The 19,022-nt window shown below is 38.0% G+C and overlaps 1 long non-coding RNA gene across 1 annotated transcript; it reads left to right on the top strand.

Annotated features, from left to right (window-relative positions):
* The first annotated feature begins 344 nt into the window (after positions 1–344).
* LOC148007684 (uncharacterized) lies at positions 345–18,183 on the top strand. Its single transcript, XR_015646664.1, has 3 exons — positions 345–437; positions 15,259–15,354; positions 17,798–18,183. It is a non-coding gene; the product is annotated as an uncharacterized LOC148007684 (long non-coding RNA).
* The last annotated feature ends 839 nt before the right edge of the window (positions 18,184–19,022 follow it).

Raw genomic sequence — 19,022 nt, 5'->3', positions numbered from 1 at the left:
CCCATCAATAACAGAGAGTAGCTTCTGTGATCATGGCTGAGCAATATACTAAGTAAAGTTTATAACAGAATATTATTAGGTTTCCTTAAATTGCTACATTGCTTTTGCAGAAAAAATGGTGTTTGGTATGTGCCTTGACCCACAATCTACTTATATCCCTTTTCTTTGGCATATAAACTTCATCAGGAATGTGTCTCATGGACTGGGGATTGAATCAAGTCAAATAACTGTAACTTACTCTCACCGCGTTTGTACAACTATTGCACCCATGTACACTGTAGACTGTCCCCCTTGTAAATTGAAGGATTTCAGCTATGTTCATCTTTCCTTTTCTCCTCGGGAAGTATGAATAAATTTTCCAATCCATGAACACTCTCTAGAAGTAGTGAATATTCCAGTTAGTCACCAACTTAACTTCTTCATGTTCAGTGAGATAGGTAAGTGTTGTCTCATCAATATTGCTTTGCCATCAGTTTCTGTAAGCAAAAAATTATGTGTTTAGGAATGTACGTTGTTTGGGAGTTTCTGTGTGATCTCAGTCATCAAAACTCAAATAGATGTAACCCATACATGGCACTGGCATGGCTTTGGTAGTGAGAGATGGCAGTTAAGTTGTACTCTCCCCATTATTTTGTGATGGATTCTAAGAATATTCCATTAACATAGTATATATTAAGGAGCTTCTACTGTAGTACTATTCTATAACGTTTTTCAGAAAGTCAACAGATTCTTATGTCCCTTACCCTACTTTCCTCCACTTCTGCGTTTAATACTTCCATTCAACTATCACATTATACCACATGTCTCCAGATTTAATTATGATTTCACTTATTCAGGAAAGTTCTCCATCATTTCTATTTCCTCACTCTGCATCTTATCTCTGAGGACTTAAGCATTCTTACATACATTTGTAAGGATTAAAATGTAACAAGCAGTTTTAAGTGATCACATCTAAATTTTTTTTGGTTCTGAGTACCTCACACAGGATGATTTTTCTCACTCAGGATGATTTTTTCTAGTTCTATCCACTTAAGTAAGAGTTCAATGACTTTATCAGTTCATGAAGTAAGTTTTATTTCATTGTGTAAATGTACCATATTTTCATTATTCATTCAATGGTTTATGGACACAGTGTTGAGGATATCTATATAAAAAAGAAGTAAGACCAAAATGTGGATGCTTCAATCCTACATAGAAGAGAGAAGAAAATTGTCACAGGAGATAGAGGAAGGAAGGGACCTGGAAGGAAGAGTGGAGGGAGAGGGAAAAATGGAACAAAATCAGTTATTGGAAGGGATAGAAGAGAAATGCAGATGGTTAGGAAACCGAATAGAAATGATTAGCAGTGGGGACTGCAGAACTGGGGATAGCTACTAAAAATCCCCAGACACCAGGGAAACAAGAGGCTCCCAGGACCAAACTGGGATTTCTTTATCAGAAACACCCTACACAGGGGAGATAGAACCTGTAGAGACCACCTCCAGGAGATAGGCACTACCCCTAGTTGAGGGATTGGACCACCCACCCATCTCAAAAATTGTAATCCAGAAATGTTCCTGACAAAAGGAAAGAGAAGGAAAAATGGAAAAGAACCTGAAGGAAAGGCCATCCAGAGTCTGTCCTATCTAGGGATCCATTCCGTCTGAGATACCAAACCCCAACACTACTGCTAATTTCAAGAAGCACTTGCTGACAGAAGCCTGATATAGCTGTTCTCTGAGTGGTTCTATTAGCACCTCAGCAAAATAGATGCAGATACAGCCAATCACCAGACTGTGCCTTGGAGACCACAATGAAATAGCTAGGGGAAGGACTGAAGGAGCTGAGGGTGATTGAAACACCATAGAAAGAACAATGTGAATTAAAGAGACCACCAAGAGCTACCAGAGACTAAACTACCAACCAAAGAGTATACCTGGAGTTCCAAGGTCTCTATATACATGTGTAGCAGAGGATGGTCTTATCTAACATCAACAGAAGGAAAGGCCCTTGGTACTGTGGACTCCTGACATCCCACCATAGGATAAGTATAGATTGGTGAGGCAGAAGTGGATGAATGTGTGGAGAGGCATGCTCATAAAAACAAAGTGGTTGGGGAGAGGAGGAATGTGACATGACATTATTACAATAACTTCCTTTCCCCCAAAGAATTTCTCAACAGTTAAAATTACTAATTTCTCCGTCAGAGAAATTATGTTCCATTAATATCACCTATATGTCTGCTTCCCATAATCAGTGATGCAAGTCAGAGGGGAGCTGAGGACTCATTCTCCTATCCTCTTCAGACATGTGCTCCATAAAAAAATTTAAAACACTTATATACAGTAGCAAATAATAAAATGCTCTTCCAAAATAATTCTCTTTGAAATTTGCATAATTTTGCCTTTAAAGCTTTTTTTGGATATTATTGTTTGATATTTACATTTCAAATTTTATCCCCTTTCCCAGTTTCCCATTCATACCCCCCCAACTCATAACCCTCCCCCTTCTTAGATGAGGGCATTCGCCTATCAAAGCACCCACCCATTCTAACTTCCTGGTCCTGATATTCCTCTATGCTGATTGGTACAGCCGTAGAAGGACCAAGGACTTCTCATCCCACCTGTGCCTAAAAAGGCTATCCTCTGCTACATATGCAGCTGGAGGTGAGGGTGTATCCATGTGTACTCTGTATGGTGTTTTCGTCACTGGGAGCTCTGGTTGTTTTGTATTGTTGTTCTTATGGGGTGCAAACCACTTCAGCTCCTTCAATCCTGTCTTCAACTCCTCCAATGGGGACCTCATTCTCAGTTCATTGGTTGCCTGTGAGCATTTGCCCCTGAATTTGTCATGCTCTGGCAGAGCATTTCAGGAGACAGCTACATCAAGTTCCTGTCTGCATGCATTTCTTGGCATCAGCAATATGTATGGGTTTGATAGATAAATGTATATGGGCTGGATACCCAGGTGAGGCAGGCTCTCAATGACAACTACTTCAGTCTCTGCCGCAAACTTTATCTCCATGTCAACTCCTGTGAATATTTTCCCCCTATTTAAGAAGGCCTAGAGTATCCAAATGTTACTCGTCTATTTCGTGAATTTAATGTGATGTGTGGATATTATCTTGGGTAATCTGAGATTTAGAGTTAATATCCACTTTTCAGTGAATCCATATACTGTCTGGTTTTTGTTTATTTGTTTGTTTGTTTGTTTGTCTTTTGATTTTTCTTATGATTGAGGTACCTCACTGGGGATGATGACTTCTAATTTCATCTATTTGCCTGTCAATTACATGGAGTCATAATTTTTGATAGCTGAGTAGCATTCCATTGTGTAGAACTACCATATTTTCTGTATCCATTCATTTGTTTAAGGGCAACTGGGTCCTTTCCAGCTTCTGGCTATTATATATAGTGCTGCTACGAACACAGTGGAGCATGTGTCTTTGTTGTACATTGGAGCATCGTTTCCACATATGCCCAGGAGCAGTACAGCTGGGTCCTCAGGTATTGCAATTTTCTGAGGAACCTTCAGACTGATTTCCCAAGTTTGCAACAGTTTGCAATCCCACCAAAAATGGATTTGTGTTCCTCTTTCTTCACATTTTTACCAGCATATGTTGTCACCTGAGTTTTGGTATTAACGAGGCTGACTGGTGTGAGGTGGGATTTTGGTGTTTTCTTTCTCTCTTCTTTTCTTTTCTTTTCTTTTCCTTTCTTTTCTTTTCTTTTGATTTGCATTTCCCTGATGACTAAGGATGTTGAACAGTTCTTTAGGTGCTTCTCAGACATTCGATATTCCTCATGTGAGAATTTTTGGTTTAGCTCTGTATCCCATTTTTAACAGGGATATTTGGCTATCTGGAGTCTAATTTCTTGAGTTCTTTATATATTTGGGATATTAGCCCTCTATTGGTTGTAGGATTGATAAAGATCTTTTCCAACTCTGTTGGGTACCGTTTTGTCCTAATAACAGTGTCCTTTGCCTTACAGAAACTTTGCAGTTTTATGGGGTGCCATTTGTGGATTCTTGATCGTAGAGCATAAACTCTTGGCGTTTTGTTCGGAAAATTCTCCCCAGTCCCCATGTGTTCAAGAATCTTCCATACTTTTTCTTCTATTAGTTTGAGTGTATCGGGTTTGATGTAGAGTTCCTTGATACCCTTGGACTTCAGCTTTGTACAGAGTGATAAGAATAGGTTGATTTCTATCCTTCTATAGCCTGATCTCCAGTTGAGCCAGTACCATTTGTTGAAAATGCTATCTTTTTTCCACTGGATGGCTTTAGCTTTGTTGTCAAAGATCAGTTGACCTGGGTCTTCAAGTTTATTCCATGTATCTACCTGCCTGTCTCTGTTACAATATGATACAATTTTTATCACTGTTGCTATGTAAATCACCTTGAGGTCAGGGATGGTGATTCTTTTATTGTTGAAAATAATTTTTGCTAGCCTGGGTTTTTTGTTCCAAATGAATTTGCAAATTGCTATTTCTAACTCTTCAAAGAATTGATTTGGAATTTTGACTGTGATTGTATTCAACTTGAAGATTACTTTTGGCAAGATGTACATTTTTGCAATATTTATCCTTCCATTTCAAGAGAATGGGAGATCTTTCCATCTTCTGAGATCATCAATTTCTTTCTTCATAAACAGGAAGTTCTTGTCTTACAGATCTTTCACTTGCTTCACTAGAGTCACACTGAGTTATTTAATGTTATTTGAACAATTGTGAAGGGTGTTATTTCCCTAATTTCTTCCCAGCCTGTTTATCCTTTGAGTAGGGGAAGGCTATTGATGAGTTTGAATTAATTTTATATCTAGACACTTAGTTGAAGTTGTTTTCAGGCTTATTAGTTCTCTGATGGAACTTTAGGTGTCACTTATATATACTATCCTTTCAACTTCAAATAGTGATATTTTCACTTCTTCCTTTCCGATTTTTATTCTTTAGAACTCAGTTTGTTGTTTGATTGCTCTGTGTAGGATTTGAGTATTATATTGAATAAGTAGGGCAAGAGTGGGCAAGCTTGACTAGACCCTGATTTTAGTGGGACTGCTTCAAATTTCTGTCCATTTATCTTAATGTTGGCTACTGGTTTCCTGTATATTACTTTCACTATGTTCAGGTATGGGTCTTAAATTCGTGATCTTTCTGCGATTTTTAATATGAAATGTGTTGGTTTTGTCAAGGGCTTTTTCATCACCCGATGAAAGGATTGTGTGTGTTTGAGTGTGTGTGTGTGTATATGTTTGTGTGCGTGTGTGTGTTTATGAGTGTAATTGTTTATTTACATACTGAATTATGTTCAAGGTTTTCCATTTATTAAATCGTCCCTGCATCTCTGGGATGAACCTTATTTGATCATGATGGATGATTGTTTTGATGTGTTCTTGAATTCGATTTGCAAGAATTTTATTGAGTATGTTTGAATCAATACTCATAAGTGAAATTGGTCTGAAGTTCCCTTTCTTTTTTCGGTCTAACTGTGGTTTAGGTATAATCGTAATTCTGGCTTCAGATAAGGAATTGCGTAGTGATCCTTCTGTTTCTATTTTGTGGAATAGTTTGGACAGTACTGGTACAACTTCTTCTATAAAGTTCTGATAGAATTCTTCACTAAATCCATCTGGTCCTGGGCTCTTTTTGGTGGGAGATATTAAACAACTGCTTCTATTTCTTTAGGAGTTATGGGATTGTTTCAATGGTTATCTGCTACTGATTTAACTTTCGTACCTATTATCTGTCTAGAAAATTGCCCATCTATTGAATCTTCTTCTCAGCCAACCAATAGAATACTTGTGTAGAAAAATTTCAACCTCCCTCATGAAATCCAGAATATCCACTGAATGAGTATATATTAAGGAAAAATCAAACTACAGTTTATTATGCTTTTCAAAAGTATTTAATTTCCTTAAAACCCAGCATCATAACTTGACCCCAGATGTCTCTTTTTATGAATTAGGAAATACCAGACATTTTATCCAGCATAATAAAACTCCTCAGGAGTGAAACTTTTATACCTTATATATGTGAGGTTACAGGGAATTGATTATTTTACTAGTATGTAAGCAAGGACTGTTTGTCAAGGAATATCCCTAAAACCTTCTTCACTCTATTACTTAAACTATGGTTCAGTGAAAACCATTGCTGTTTCCAAAGACCAAACATAATCAATTTCCTGAGGCAAAAAATAGCAGGGGGTCATGTATAGTCAGGCATTTTTCTGTCACATAAACATATTATTAAAATCATATAGAGATATTTTTTGATATTGCTCAAAGTTAAAAGGTGTGGAATGACAAGACATCCTATCAGTTTGGCTGGCAGGAATTTTTCAAGTAGATGGTATTTCCGTTAAAAGTGTGCAAACTGAACTTGACCAATCCCATAGCTCCCTACACTTAAATTCCTTTGGGGGTGAGAGCTGGACTCTCAGAAGTGTGGAAAATTCTTAGAGTTCTGAGGTGACTCTCACTTATGCTCACATTCCTGGCCCAAGAATAACCCTCTTAGTGCCCTACATGCTCTCGGGGCATAGGGATACAGGAACAATAAGAGGCAGGAGACTTCCAATTTCTATGTGCACCAAGATTCAAAAACCAGTCATCAGGAGCAATTATACATCTGAGAGCAGAGTTAAGACCAATTAATTCTTCTACTCCAAGTGAATGACCTGGTGAACTTAGGACACAGAAAGGCAGAAGTCTGTAACAGGACATTTCTGGTTTCTGGCTGTGCCCAGAACTGAAGCAGTCCCACAGCTCTCTGCACCAAAACACAATGGGTGGAGACATCTGGGCTCTCAGAAGTGCAGACAATCCTCAGAGCTCCAGGGAGACTGCCACTTCGGTTGGCATTTCTTGCCAAGAGGAACCAGACTAGTACCCTCTGAATACAGAAATATAGGGGCAATCAGCAGTAGCATTCTTCTGGTTTTCGCCAGTTCCTAGAACTGAAATGACCCACTCCAACAGCTCTTTTCACCCAAATCCCATGGGGGAGACAGCTGGACACTCAGAAGTGCAGACAATCCTGAGAGTTCAGAGCAGACAAGTATTTCTTCACACATTCCTTACCCAAAAGGAATGCCTAGTGCTCTCTCTGGACTCTGGTCACAGGGAACTAGGAGCAGTGAGGGGAAGGAACATTCTGATGTCTGCCTGTGCCAAAAATTGAAAGCCAGTCTCCAGAGCACTGAAACACCTGAGAGCAGAGGTAAAACCAATATTTCTGCTCCAGTGATCTGCCTGGAAGGTTCAGGTCAAACCAACAAAGAAGCAGCTTTCTGTTCCCAGATCTAGCTGAAAGAAAACATGTCTATAGCAGTGCTTACATATGGACATACAGAGGGTCAAGCCACTGTCAGACACAGCAAGGCAAACTAACACCAGAGACAACCTGAAGGTGAGAGGCAAGTACGGGAACCTAAGCAATAGAAACGAAGCAATCATCAGAGCCCAGTTCTCCCACCAAAGCAAGTAATGTGTATCCAAAATACCAGAAAATCAAGATTTGCCTTTAAAAATCACATCTCATGAGGATGATCAAGGTCTTTAAGAAGGACATAAATAACTCCCTTAAAGAAGTAAAGGACAACACAGGTAGCAAAAGTAGGAGCCCTAAAAGAGGAAACACAAAAATCCCTTAAGAATTACAGGGAAACACAACCAAACCTGTGAAGGAATTGAACAAAGCAATCCGATATTTAAAAATGGAAATAAAAACAATAACGAAATCACAAAGGGAGACACAAGCCTGGGGATAGACAACCAAGGAAAGAAATCAGGAGTCAAGATGCAAGAATCCCCGACAGAATACAAGATATAGAAAAGAGAATATCATTGGCAGAAAATATGATAGAAATCATTGACAAAAGCATCACAGATAATGAAAAACACAAAAGTGTCCTGACCCAAAACATCCAAGAATTGCATGAAACAATTGAAGACCAAACCTAAGGATTATATGTATAGAAGAGATTGAAGAATCCCAAATTAATTGGCAAGTAAATGTCTTCAACAAAATTATAGAAGAAAACTTTACTAACCTAAAGAAAGTGATGCCCAGAAACATACAAGAGGCCTACAGAACTCCAAATAGATTGGACCAGAAAAGAACTTTCTTGTGTTACATAATAGTCAAAGCTTAAAATGCAAAAAACAATGAAATAATATTAAACCAGTAAGGGAAAAGTTCAAGAAACATATGGAAGGAAACCTATCAGAATAACACCAGACTTATCAAAAGAGACTATGAAAGCCAGAAGATCCTTTGTGAATATCATAGAGTGCCTAAGAGAACACTCTATGCCACCCCACGCTACAATATCCAGCACAACTCTCAATTAACATAGATGGAAAAACCAAGATATTCCATGACAAAAACAAAATTTACACAATATCTTTCTACAAATCCAGCACTACAAAGGATAATATTCACATTTTTAAATCAAATTAAAAGCATTTATGCCTGACATAAACAGATTTGAATTTGACCTTCATCACAAATGGATATATACTATACACACAACAAAAACAGAAACCATGAGGTAGGGTCAGAAAAATATGAAACTCAAGGTCATCTTAAGAATTTCTTAGGACAGTCTAAGTTCATTTTAGATAAAACTTAATATATGTTTGACATCATTGTATGCTAAAACTATGTAACTATATTTTGATATTACAGGGGTAACATTGAAATTATTGACTTGAGGCACAAAAGACACTTTATGCTTTTAAGGAGTTTTCATTCTATGAAAAATAATGGGGCCTTTTACATTTGTATAGTATATGTTTTTATTATAAATTGATTTGAGATTGTGGTGAGAGGGGGTAGAATGCACTAGTTTGAATGAAATGTCCACTATTGTTTCCTAAATTTTAAACATGTGACTCCTAGTTGATGCTGTGGAAGGTTATCAGATGTGGCATTGTTCAAAAAAACATAACCCTAGGAATGCCTTTCTCTCTTTGAAAAAACTCATGAAGTCTGTCTGCTTCCTCTCTGTGGTTTGAGATATAATTTAGCAACCTGCTGCTTACCACCGGAGATATGAAAAGAGAAGAACTAATATTTTGCTACTACAATTTGAATTTTATTAATATATTTTTGTTGTTGTTATGAACAATTTCTAACATGTAATTCTGGCTGTAAGTAAATTCAGAGTAGACTTTCTGCTTATGCCTCTCAATTGTTAGATAAAAGGGCATATTCAACATGACTGCTGTTTTTTGCAAAAATATCTAATAGTAACTAAAAGTAATTAATTATCAGAGCAAAATTCACATTTTTAAATCAAATAAAAAGCATTCAAGATGCATTGGCTTAAATATTAATCATATCATTCAAAAGATAGAATTAAAATGTTTACTTCAAAATTGAGCCCAATCTATTCTACAGAACAAGATACTGTCTCACAGGTTCCAAAAAACAAAAGGGGTATGAACATAAACAGAAATTAAGTAAAGAAAAAAAAGAGGAGGAGGAGACAGAGGAGAAAAGGGAGGACTCAACTAATCAGAGACAGTGAAAAGCTCACAACATGTGAGTTTTTCTTCACTCCATCATAAAGTGGGGAAAATTAATCATAGGAGGGGATATGGACATAGAGTTTGGAGTAGCAAATGAAGGACCCTCATTGGAGGAAATAGAGAAAGGATCGAAAGAAATTATGGGCTTGTAACACCATAAGAACAACCATGCCAAAAAATCAGAGTTCCCAGGGACTAAACCACTACCCAAAGACTGTACATGAAGTGACCCATGGCTCCAACTGCACAAGTAGCAAAGGAAGGCATTGTAGGTCTCCAATGGAAGGTGAAACACTTCATCTTGCCAAGGTTGGACCCCCATTGTAGGGGAATGTTGGGGTGAAGGCAGGAGGGGGTGGAAGGGGAGAACACCCTTATAGAAGAAGGGGAGTGGGATGGAATAGCAGGCTTATGTCTGTGAAATTGGGAAAAGGAATAACATTTGAAATATAAATTTAAAAAATCCAATAAAAATAATTCAATAAATACATAAGCAAACACGCAATAATAATATAAAACACGGGAATTTCTTTCAGTGTTTTCAGTGTCCTAATCACAGTTTGACACACAGTATAAGTATAGACGCAAAAAATTTTGGATTCATTTTCTTGTTTAGAAAACCCTCTATTACTCTTGCCATTTGTGTTTATTGTATACAGTCTGGGAGACAGAACATCCTTTATATAAAAACCGTTTTCTTAACCTGGCAAATGGAAGATAAAATGGAACACTGTATATTTCAATCCAGTCTATTCTGCATAGCATCTTCCTGACCAGAAAACAAGTGATTGATGCAAAGTTTGCCTTTATAAATAATAAATTACTATAACTTATGGCACACTTGCTAAAAAGTATCCTCTGACATTTTTGATAAACACAAGACAACAGCACTGTAATTTCACAGGCTTTTTTACTAATCAGAATCAATATTTGAAAGGTATCTTTAAAATCATGATTGCAGAAGTGTTTTTTCAGCAACTTTTAAAAGTCCCCAACATTGAGAGAAGATTCAGAGGGACTTATCTGCAGTAGCCCAGCCTGTTTAAGAGTAGTCATCCCTTTATCTCAATATGATATGAATTAATAAATTGCCATATTTATCTGCTCATTCCTATATTGAACCAAAGTTAGCCACACAGGGATAGCTTCTGATAAATTCCTTTGCTATGGAATAGGAAGCTGAGTATTCCCATATTCCTTTAAAATCACCTTTTAAGTTTTGCAAATGTTTTCCTCCCTTGATTATAGTACACAGTGCTGATTGTCCAAATTCAAAGCACATTTAATAATTCCTTATGCATTTCCTTTTCTCAGGTACATTTTGTCTTGCAGAATAGGAAATTACTAAGTCAATATCATATTTACATTTATTGAAAACTAATTGAATGTACAATCATTAACATTCAGGTGCTAGTCTCCATTTTTTGTTTGTACTTTCTTTGCATATTCATTGGGCGTCAGAATCACCAAGTTTTAAAGTTAAATAGTGATGCTGAGGGATGATTCTGGTTATAAAAGCTAAAACTGTTCTGCAAAATTATTTCTCAGAAACACACACACACAGAGAGAGAGAGAGAGAGAGAGAGACAGACAGACAGACAGACAGACAGACAGAGAATTTATATGTATATATATGTATATATATACACACACACACACACACACACACACACATATAGTTGACATTAAAATCTAGCTAATTGTGGTGCCATCTTAGTTTACTTGTAGCACTTATAAGTCAAAAGTTCATAAATCTGAGTGAAAAGCCAGCCTGGTCTACAAGTGAGTTTCTAGTCCAGCAAAATCTAGTGAGTAAGACTCTATTTAAAATACAAACAAATCAGTGAGTATCTCATAGCAACAATTTTTATTTTTTTTGGGGGGGGTCTGAGGGTTTATTGTGAGAAGATCCTGATTTTGATCCAAGGCTTAAATGAAGAACTCCCAACATATTTAATTAGTTTGATTAGTAACTTTCTTGTGTGATCCATGACAAAATTGAAGGCCCCAATGAGATTTTCTACACCACTTGGGACTCAGCCTCACTCCAGGCCTTCCTCACCAGGGTGGAGGTTTCAAGGGAGTTGCCCCCTCAAGATGTTCCAGGGTCTCCTTCATCTGCTTTGCTAATTCTAGAAAGGTCTGAAATGCCTGCTGTGCTCCCAGATACCAAAGCAGTCAGAGTCCTTCTGATTCTTCTAGAAGACAAGCCTATACATTGAATTCTGGTTTGGAAAAGGGGCTGCTCCTGAGGGGCCTTTCCTGTCATTTGGCTTTACATTAAACTTGCAGTGTACAAAAGACAGGTATCAACTCTGTGTTATATGAATACAAGATAGATTTGGTTTCAATCTTACAAGTATTGGGAGACCTGGGTTTGGAATGGATGGCTGACTAAATTGTTACATGATTGACTGGATGCCTTCTAGACAGGTTCTGCCCAGAGAATGCCTTTTGTTATTGGTGTTGTTCCTTTTTGTTGCTGTTGCCTGAAAGGAGTTCATCCCTTTCAGGGATTATATTAACAGTGTCAGTGAACAGTGCCATCTGTATTTGTCTGTTGTTCATTCTGTCTGTTGTCCATTCTGTCTGTTATCTGCAGATCCCTGCACCATCAACTTCCTTCCTTTTTTCCCTTCCTGGGATAAGAATTCTCCAATAACACGAGCTCACTTAGGGTTCTTTCTCTCTGGCTTACACTTTTGCTTGTCCCAGCACCACAAGCAATGATGGCTACACATAAGGTGACCTCTTATCTATTGTTGCTGCTTCTGTTCGTTTTTTTTTTTTTCTTTTCTTTTTTTCCTTTTCTTTTTTTTATATTATTAACATGAGTATTTCTTATTTACATTTCGATTTTTATTCCCTTTCCCGGTTTCCGGGCAAACATCCCCCTAATCCCTCCCTCTCCCCTTCTTTATGGGTGTTCCCCTGCACATCCTCCCCCATTGCCGACCTACCCCCAACAATTACGTTCACTGGGGGTTCAGTCTTAGCAGGACCCAGGGCTTCCCCTTCCACTGGTGATCTTATTAGGATACTCATTGCTACCTATGAGGTCAGAGTCCAGGGTCAGTCCATGTATAGTCTTTAGGTAGTGGCTTAGTCCCTGGAAGCTCTGGTTGCTTGGCATTGTTGTTCGAGCCCCTTCAAGCTCTTCCAGTTCTTTCTCTGATTCCTTCAACAGGGGTCCTATTCTCAGTTCAGTGGTTTGCTGCTCGCATTAGCCTTTGTATTTGCTGTATTCTGGCTGCGTCTCTCAGGAGAGATCTACATCTGGCTCCAGTCGGCCTGCACTTCTTTGCTTCATCCATCTTGTCTAATTGGTTGGCTGTATATTTATGGGCCACACGTGGGGCAGGCTCTGAATGGGTGTTACTTCTATCTCTGTTTTAATCTTTGCCTCTCTATTCCCTGCCAAGGGTATTCTTGTTCCCCTTTTAAAGAAGGAGTGAAGCATTCATATTTTGATCATCCGTCTTGAGTTTCATGTGTTCTATGCATCTAGGGTAATTCAAGCATTTGGGCTAATAGCCACTTATCAATGAGTGCATACCATGTGTGTTTTTCTGTGATTGGGTTACCTGACTCAGGATGATATTTTCCAGTTCCAACTATTTGTCTATGAATTTCATAAAGGCATTGTTTTTGATAGCTGAGTAATATTCCATTTTGTAGATGTACCACATTTTCTGTATCCATTCCTCTATTGAAGGGCATTTGGGTTCTTTCCAGCTTCTGGCTATTATAAATAAGGCTGCTATGAACCTAGTGGAGCACGTGTCTTTTTTATATGTTGGGGCATCTTTTGGGTATATGCCCAAGAGAGGTATAGCTCGATCCTCAGGTAGTTCAATGTCCAATTTTCTGAGGAACCTCCAGACTGATTTCCAGAATGGTTGTACCAGTCTGCAATCCCACCAACAATGGAGGAGTGTTCCTGTTTCTCCACATCCTCGCCAGCATTTGTTGTCAACTGAGTTTTTGATCTTAGCCATTCTCACTGGGGTGAGGTGAAATCTCAGGGTTGTTTTGATTTGCATTTCCCTTATGATTAAAGATGTTGAATATTTCTTTAGGTGAAACACGACACTTGCTACCCCATTTGTCATCTATGTTAGTAAGAATGTGTGAAGATAGAGTTGGAATATTGAGAAGCCCTCCTTCTTCCTTTCTTGAATTTGTGCTCAATGTTGCGTGGGGTACACTTTTAACCCTAACTATAGAAAGCCGTGTTTACAAGAGTCAGGTCTTTTATAGAGACATCCCATATCACTCGTTCCTGTCCTCTAGATTTTACCCAGTATGGGAAGTTTTAGAATTCCCAACTGTGTCTGAGTACTGACTTTTGTTTTTTTCACAGTCCTTTATGTAGATATTTATCAATGTGCAAACAAAAACATTAGTAATAAAATTGTTATCTACTGAAATAATTAGCAACATATACCAAAGGACATATTAGAAATAATTAAAAGGGAATTGGACAAAATGGAGATTTAGAAAAACAACATTAGTGTGTTCTCTGCTAGGATATTTAAGTTCCCTGGCCAAGTTTATTGACCATTTTTGTAGTATCATTCCTGAATTCTCTCCTGTAGAAGTGGCCTCATTTCTAATTAATAATACGGTTGGTTAAGCACAAAATACACTTTGCACAATTGGAATTTTAGTGCATTTTACCAGGCCATTAATTACTGTAGCATATAAAGATTATTAATGGATAAGGAAACCATTATTTTTTTCTAAAAGAAGCCTGAATAGTGTTACTGGCATTATGAAAGAAACCCACAGAGAGACTGTCCTGGATAGCTCAAAGTTGAATTCTCTATGCCCAGCAAACTAAGTTTATTGTGTGTATACATCATGATCTTATAATGAAATCTACTGGGGCAGTCTTTCTTCTTTGTTCCATTATATATGGTTTTATGTTGAGAGACCCAGCATTAGGAATAAAAAATTTACTGTCAAGGTACAATTGAGTTCATATGATTTGGCTGTCTACTACTTTGAATAACACCTTCCATGAATGTGATTTCTATAATCAGTGAGACTCCACCATATTAAATTAATTTCTCCTTTACGAACATTTGTATATTGGGAATAGCTTCATGGTTAGAGATGGGAGATCATGTTTAGTTTTTTCTCTCTGTAGTGAGGGCTAATCCACTTTACTCTATGCAAATCGCATGCATGTTGTCATGATCTACATGTGATCATGTGTGAGTTAGTTTGGCCTGTTACATCTGGAAGACATTGTTTCCATCCCCACTGGCTCTTAGATTTCTCCAAGCAGAAAGATTCATGAGAGGTGAAGGGAGAGTATTGATAGAGAATTTTCATTTATGATTGAGTTATCAAATCTCTTTTACTCTCTACACAATGTTCAGGTATGTGGCTCTGCCATTGTTCTCAACTATAACAGATAATAGCTTCTGAGATCATAGCTGAGCAATATACTTATTAAAGGGAATGACAGAATGTTACTAGGATTCTTTAAATTGCACATTTTTTGCTTAAAAACAATAGTGTTTGGTACATCCCTTGGTCCACAGTCTACGTATTTCCCTTTCCTTAAGCAGATGAGCAATGCCATGAATGTGTCTCATGGTCTGAGTATTGAATCTAATCAAATAATTGTTACTTACTCTCACCATATTTGTACCACTATTGCACCTGTGTACATTGTAGAGAGCTCATCATTGTAAATTGAAGGATTTCAGCAATATCCTCTTTGCTTTTCTCCTTAGGAGGTATGAATAAATTCTCCAATCCATGAACACTATCTAGAAGGGTGAATATTCAGTTAGTCACCAACGGAAACCTCTTCATGTTCAATGAGAGAGGTAAGTGTGGTTTCATCAATATGGCTTTGCTATCAGCTTTTGTAAAGCAACCAAAAATGTTGGTAGTAACATACATTATTTGAGAGTTTCTGTGAGATCTCAGTCATTAGAACTCAGTTACATGTACCCCATATGTGGTAATGGAGGGGGGTTTGGTTGTAAAAGAAGGCAGTAAGGTTGTACTCTCCCCATTTTTTGTTGATGTATTTTAAGAATATTCCGTTTACATATTACATATTGAGGACCCTCTACTGTAGTATTTTTCTATAACATTCTTCAGATGGTCCACAGATTCTGTCTTCCCCTAACCTACTTTCATCCATTCCTGTATTTAATATTACTATTCCAATATCATATTACTTGAAATATCTCCAGATTTCATTGTATTTTTTAGTTACTCAGGAAAATCTTCCATCCTTCCTTGGTCCTTACTCCATATCTTACCACTGAGAATTTAAGGATTCTTACAGGCATTTGTAAGGATTAAAAGCTAAGAAGCAGTTTTAAGTGATCACATCTACATTTTTTTTGGGGTCCTGAGTACCTCACTCAGGATGATTTTTCCCAGTGAGGATGAATTTTTTCCAGTTCCATCTGCTTAAGTAGGAGTTCCACAAGTTCATTATTTCAAGAAGTGAGTTATATTTCATTGTGTAAATGTACCATATTTTCAATATTCATTCAGTTGTTTATGGACACAGTGTTGAGGGATATCTAGGGTAAGAATTCAGAAGCCTAAAATGTGGATGCATTGATCCTACATGGAAGAGAGAACAAAATAATTACAAGAGACAGAGGAAGGGAGGGACCTGGAAGGAAGTGAGGAGGGAGAAGGAAAAAGAAGGGACAAATCAGGTATTGGAAGGGATAGAAGAGAAATACAGGAAGTCTGGAATCTGTATAGAAATAATTAGCAGTGAAGACAGTGGAACTGAGTGTAGCTTCTAAGAATTCCCAGATGCTAACAAAACAAGAGGCTCCCAGGACCAAACAGGGATGACTTTAGCAGAAATAACCCACAAAGGAGAGATAGAACCTGAAGAGAACACCTGCAGTAAATTAGCAGAATCCCTAGTTGAGGAATGGGACAACCAACCCATCTCAAAAATTTTAATCCAGAAATGTTCCTGCCAAATGGAAAGACAGGGACAAAAGAATGGGACAGAACCCAAAGGAAAGGCCATCCAGAGACCGCCATATCTAGGGATCGTTTCTGTCTGCAGATACCAAAACCCAACACTACTGTCAATGCCAAGAAACACATGCAAACATGAGCATGATATGGCTGTTCCCTGAGTGAGTCTATCAGCACCTAAGCAAAATAGTTGCAGATACAGCCAATCATCAGCCTGAGCCTTGGAGACCACAATGGAAGAGCTAGTGGAAGGACTGAAGGAGCTGTTGGCTATTGTAACCCCATAGGAAGAACAATGTGAATTAAGGAGACTACCCAGGGCTAGCAGAGACTAAACCACCAACAAAAAGTATACCTGGAGTTCAACAGGGATCTAGATGCATGTGTAGCATTGGATGGCCTTATCTGACATCCACAGGGGGTATGGCAATTGGTACTTTAGGCCCCATCATACGATAATGCTAGTGTGGTGAGGCAGGAGTGCATTAATGGGTGTAGAAGTACACTCATAGAGGCAAAGTAGATGGGAAAGGGGGATGACATGGGGTGTTGTGAAGCGATAACAGGTTAAGGGGATATCATTTGGAATGTCAATGAATAAAATGATTAATTGAAAATAGTGACAAGTTCCTTAAAAAATAATCTTTCAATGTGAGAATGACCATGTTATTTTCCTCAGAATCCAAGGAGGTAGCAGTGTTCTTGACAGTTCTAGATGCAGATTCTTCCCACAGTTATATCCATTAGTACTCTCAGATCACTGCCAAGAAATGTACTTGTTTTCAGTAAGGCCAGAACACTGGGTCTATACAATGTGGAGATGCATTGTGTCATATGAGAGCATTCATCCCAAAGGTGAATACTGTTTGCCTCTGAATGCATGTATGCCTCAGTATTCCATGTGAGTTTAGTTTATTCTCCCAAGTTTTTTTCCCTCACAGGGGTACTGGACAAATCAGTTTCTTGTTAAAGCAACCACTGAAGGCTCCCTACAGGATGATTACACTAAAGAGGCTTCAACCTCTAACTCCTCTAAATCTTTATTTTTATTTTTGTTTTTGTTTTTGTTTTTTTTGTTGTTGTTTTTTTTTTTTTCCTGGAGCTGGAGACCGATCCCGGGGCCTTGCGCTTGCTAGGCAAGCACGCTACCACTGAGCTAAATCTCCAACCCCCCTCTAACTCTCTATTAAAAAGTTATCTGTCCAACTTGCCTTTCCAGGTTAAAGGTTTTTTCTCTGGAATTTTCTATTAAACTTTGGTTGGTTATAGTTTTTTCCTAGATTAAAAATAATACTGTTCCCTTGGCAGGGAATAGGGAGGCAAAGACTAAAACAGAGGCAGAAGGAACACTCATTCAGAGCCTGCCCCACATATGGCCCATACATATACAGCCACTAAACTTGATAAGATGGATGAAGCAAAGAAGTGCAGGCCGACAGAAACCGGATGTAGATCTCTCCTGAGAGACACAGCCAGAATACAGCAAATACATAGGTGAATGCCAGCAGCAAACCACTGAACTGAGAATGAGACCCCCTTTGAAGGGATCAGAGAAAGAACTGAAAGAGCTTGAAGGGACTCGAGACCCCATATGAACAACAATGCCAAGCAACCAGAGCTTCCAGGGACTAAGCCACTACCCAAAGACTATACATGGACTGACCCTGGGCTCCAACTGCATAGGGAGCAATGAATAGCCTAGCAAGAGCACCAGTGGAAGGGGAAGCTGCCAAGACTGAACCCCCAGTGAACGTGATTGTTGGGGAAATGGGGGGAGGATGGGGAGGGGAACACCCATATAGAAGGGGAGGGGGAGGGGTTAGGGGGATGTTTGCCCGGAAACCGGAAAAGGGAATAAAAATCGAAATGTAAATAACAAATACTCAAGTTAATAAAGAAAAAAAATAATACTTTTTCTAAAGTATTTATTTCCTCTCTTATATATATATATATATATGTATATATATATATATATATATATATATATATATATATATACACATTGTTTTGTAACAGTTCTAAAATATTTGGTGCCGATTATAGATTTCATTTAGGACAGAATTCTAATTAAAAATTTTGGTTATTCTCATGATAGGCAGTTCATCATTGTATCAGTTGGAATTAATTGGCAGGAAGTATTTCCAAGCTTGACAAAGTGGTGATTACATCTTTCCTGCAGTACCCTGCCTCATATATTCTGGTATTATGAATCTTATCCACTAAGATACATAATAGAATCAAGCTTATTGGTCAAGGCTAAATAAATTTATCTCTGTTCTTTGACTTAAGCATGAGTTGACTTCAGCAATAGGGTCCTAATTTCAATTTCTGTATGGTAACCAAGAAGGTTTGTAATGGGCTAGACTATATGGGAATTCTCTGGAATGTAAATTCAAAGTAGACAACCCAATACTGATACTGGCACTGGACTATGTATTTGTTAGGTTATAATGTCCAGTGGAAAATCATTGTCTTATTACTAGTTAAACCTATTTGAAAAAAGTTTATATGTATATTTGTGTAGTGAAGTCTC

This window comes from Rattus norvegicus, chromosome 1, assembly GCF_021556685.1.
Source record: "Rattus norvegicus strain SHRSP/BbbUtx chromosome 1, alternate assembly SHRSP_T2T, whole genome shotgun sequence".
NCBI lineage: Eukaryota > Metazoa > Chordata > Mammalia > Rodentia > Muridae > Rattus > Rattus norvegicus.
The sequence above is the reverse complement of the archived record's forward strand: the minus strand, read 5'-3'. Positions and strand labels throughout refer to the sequence as shown.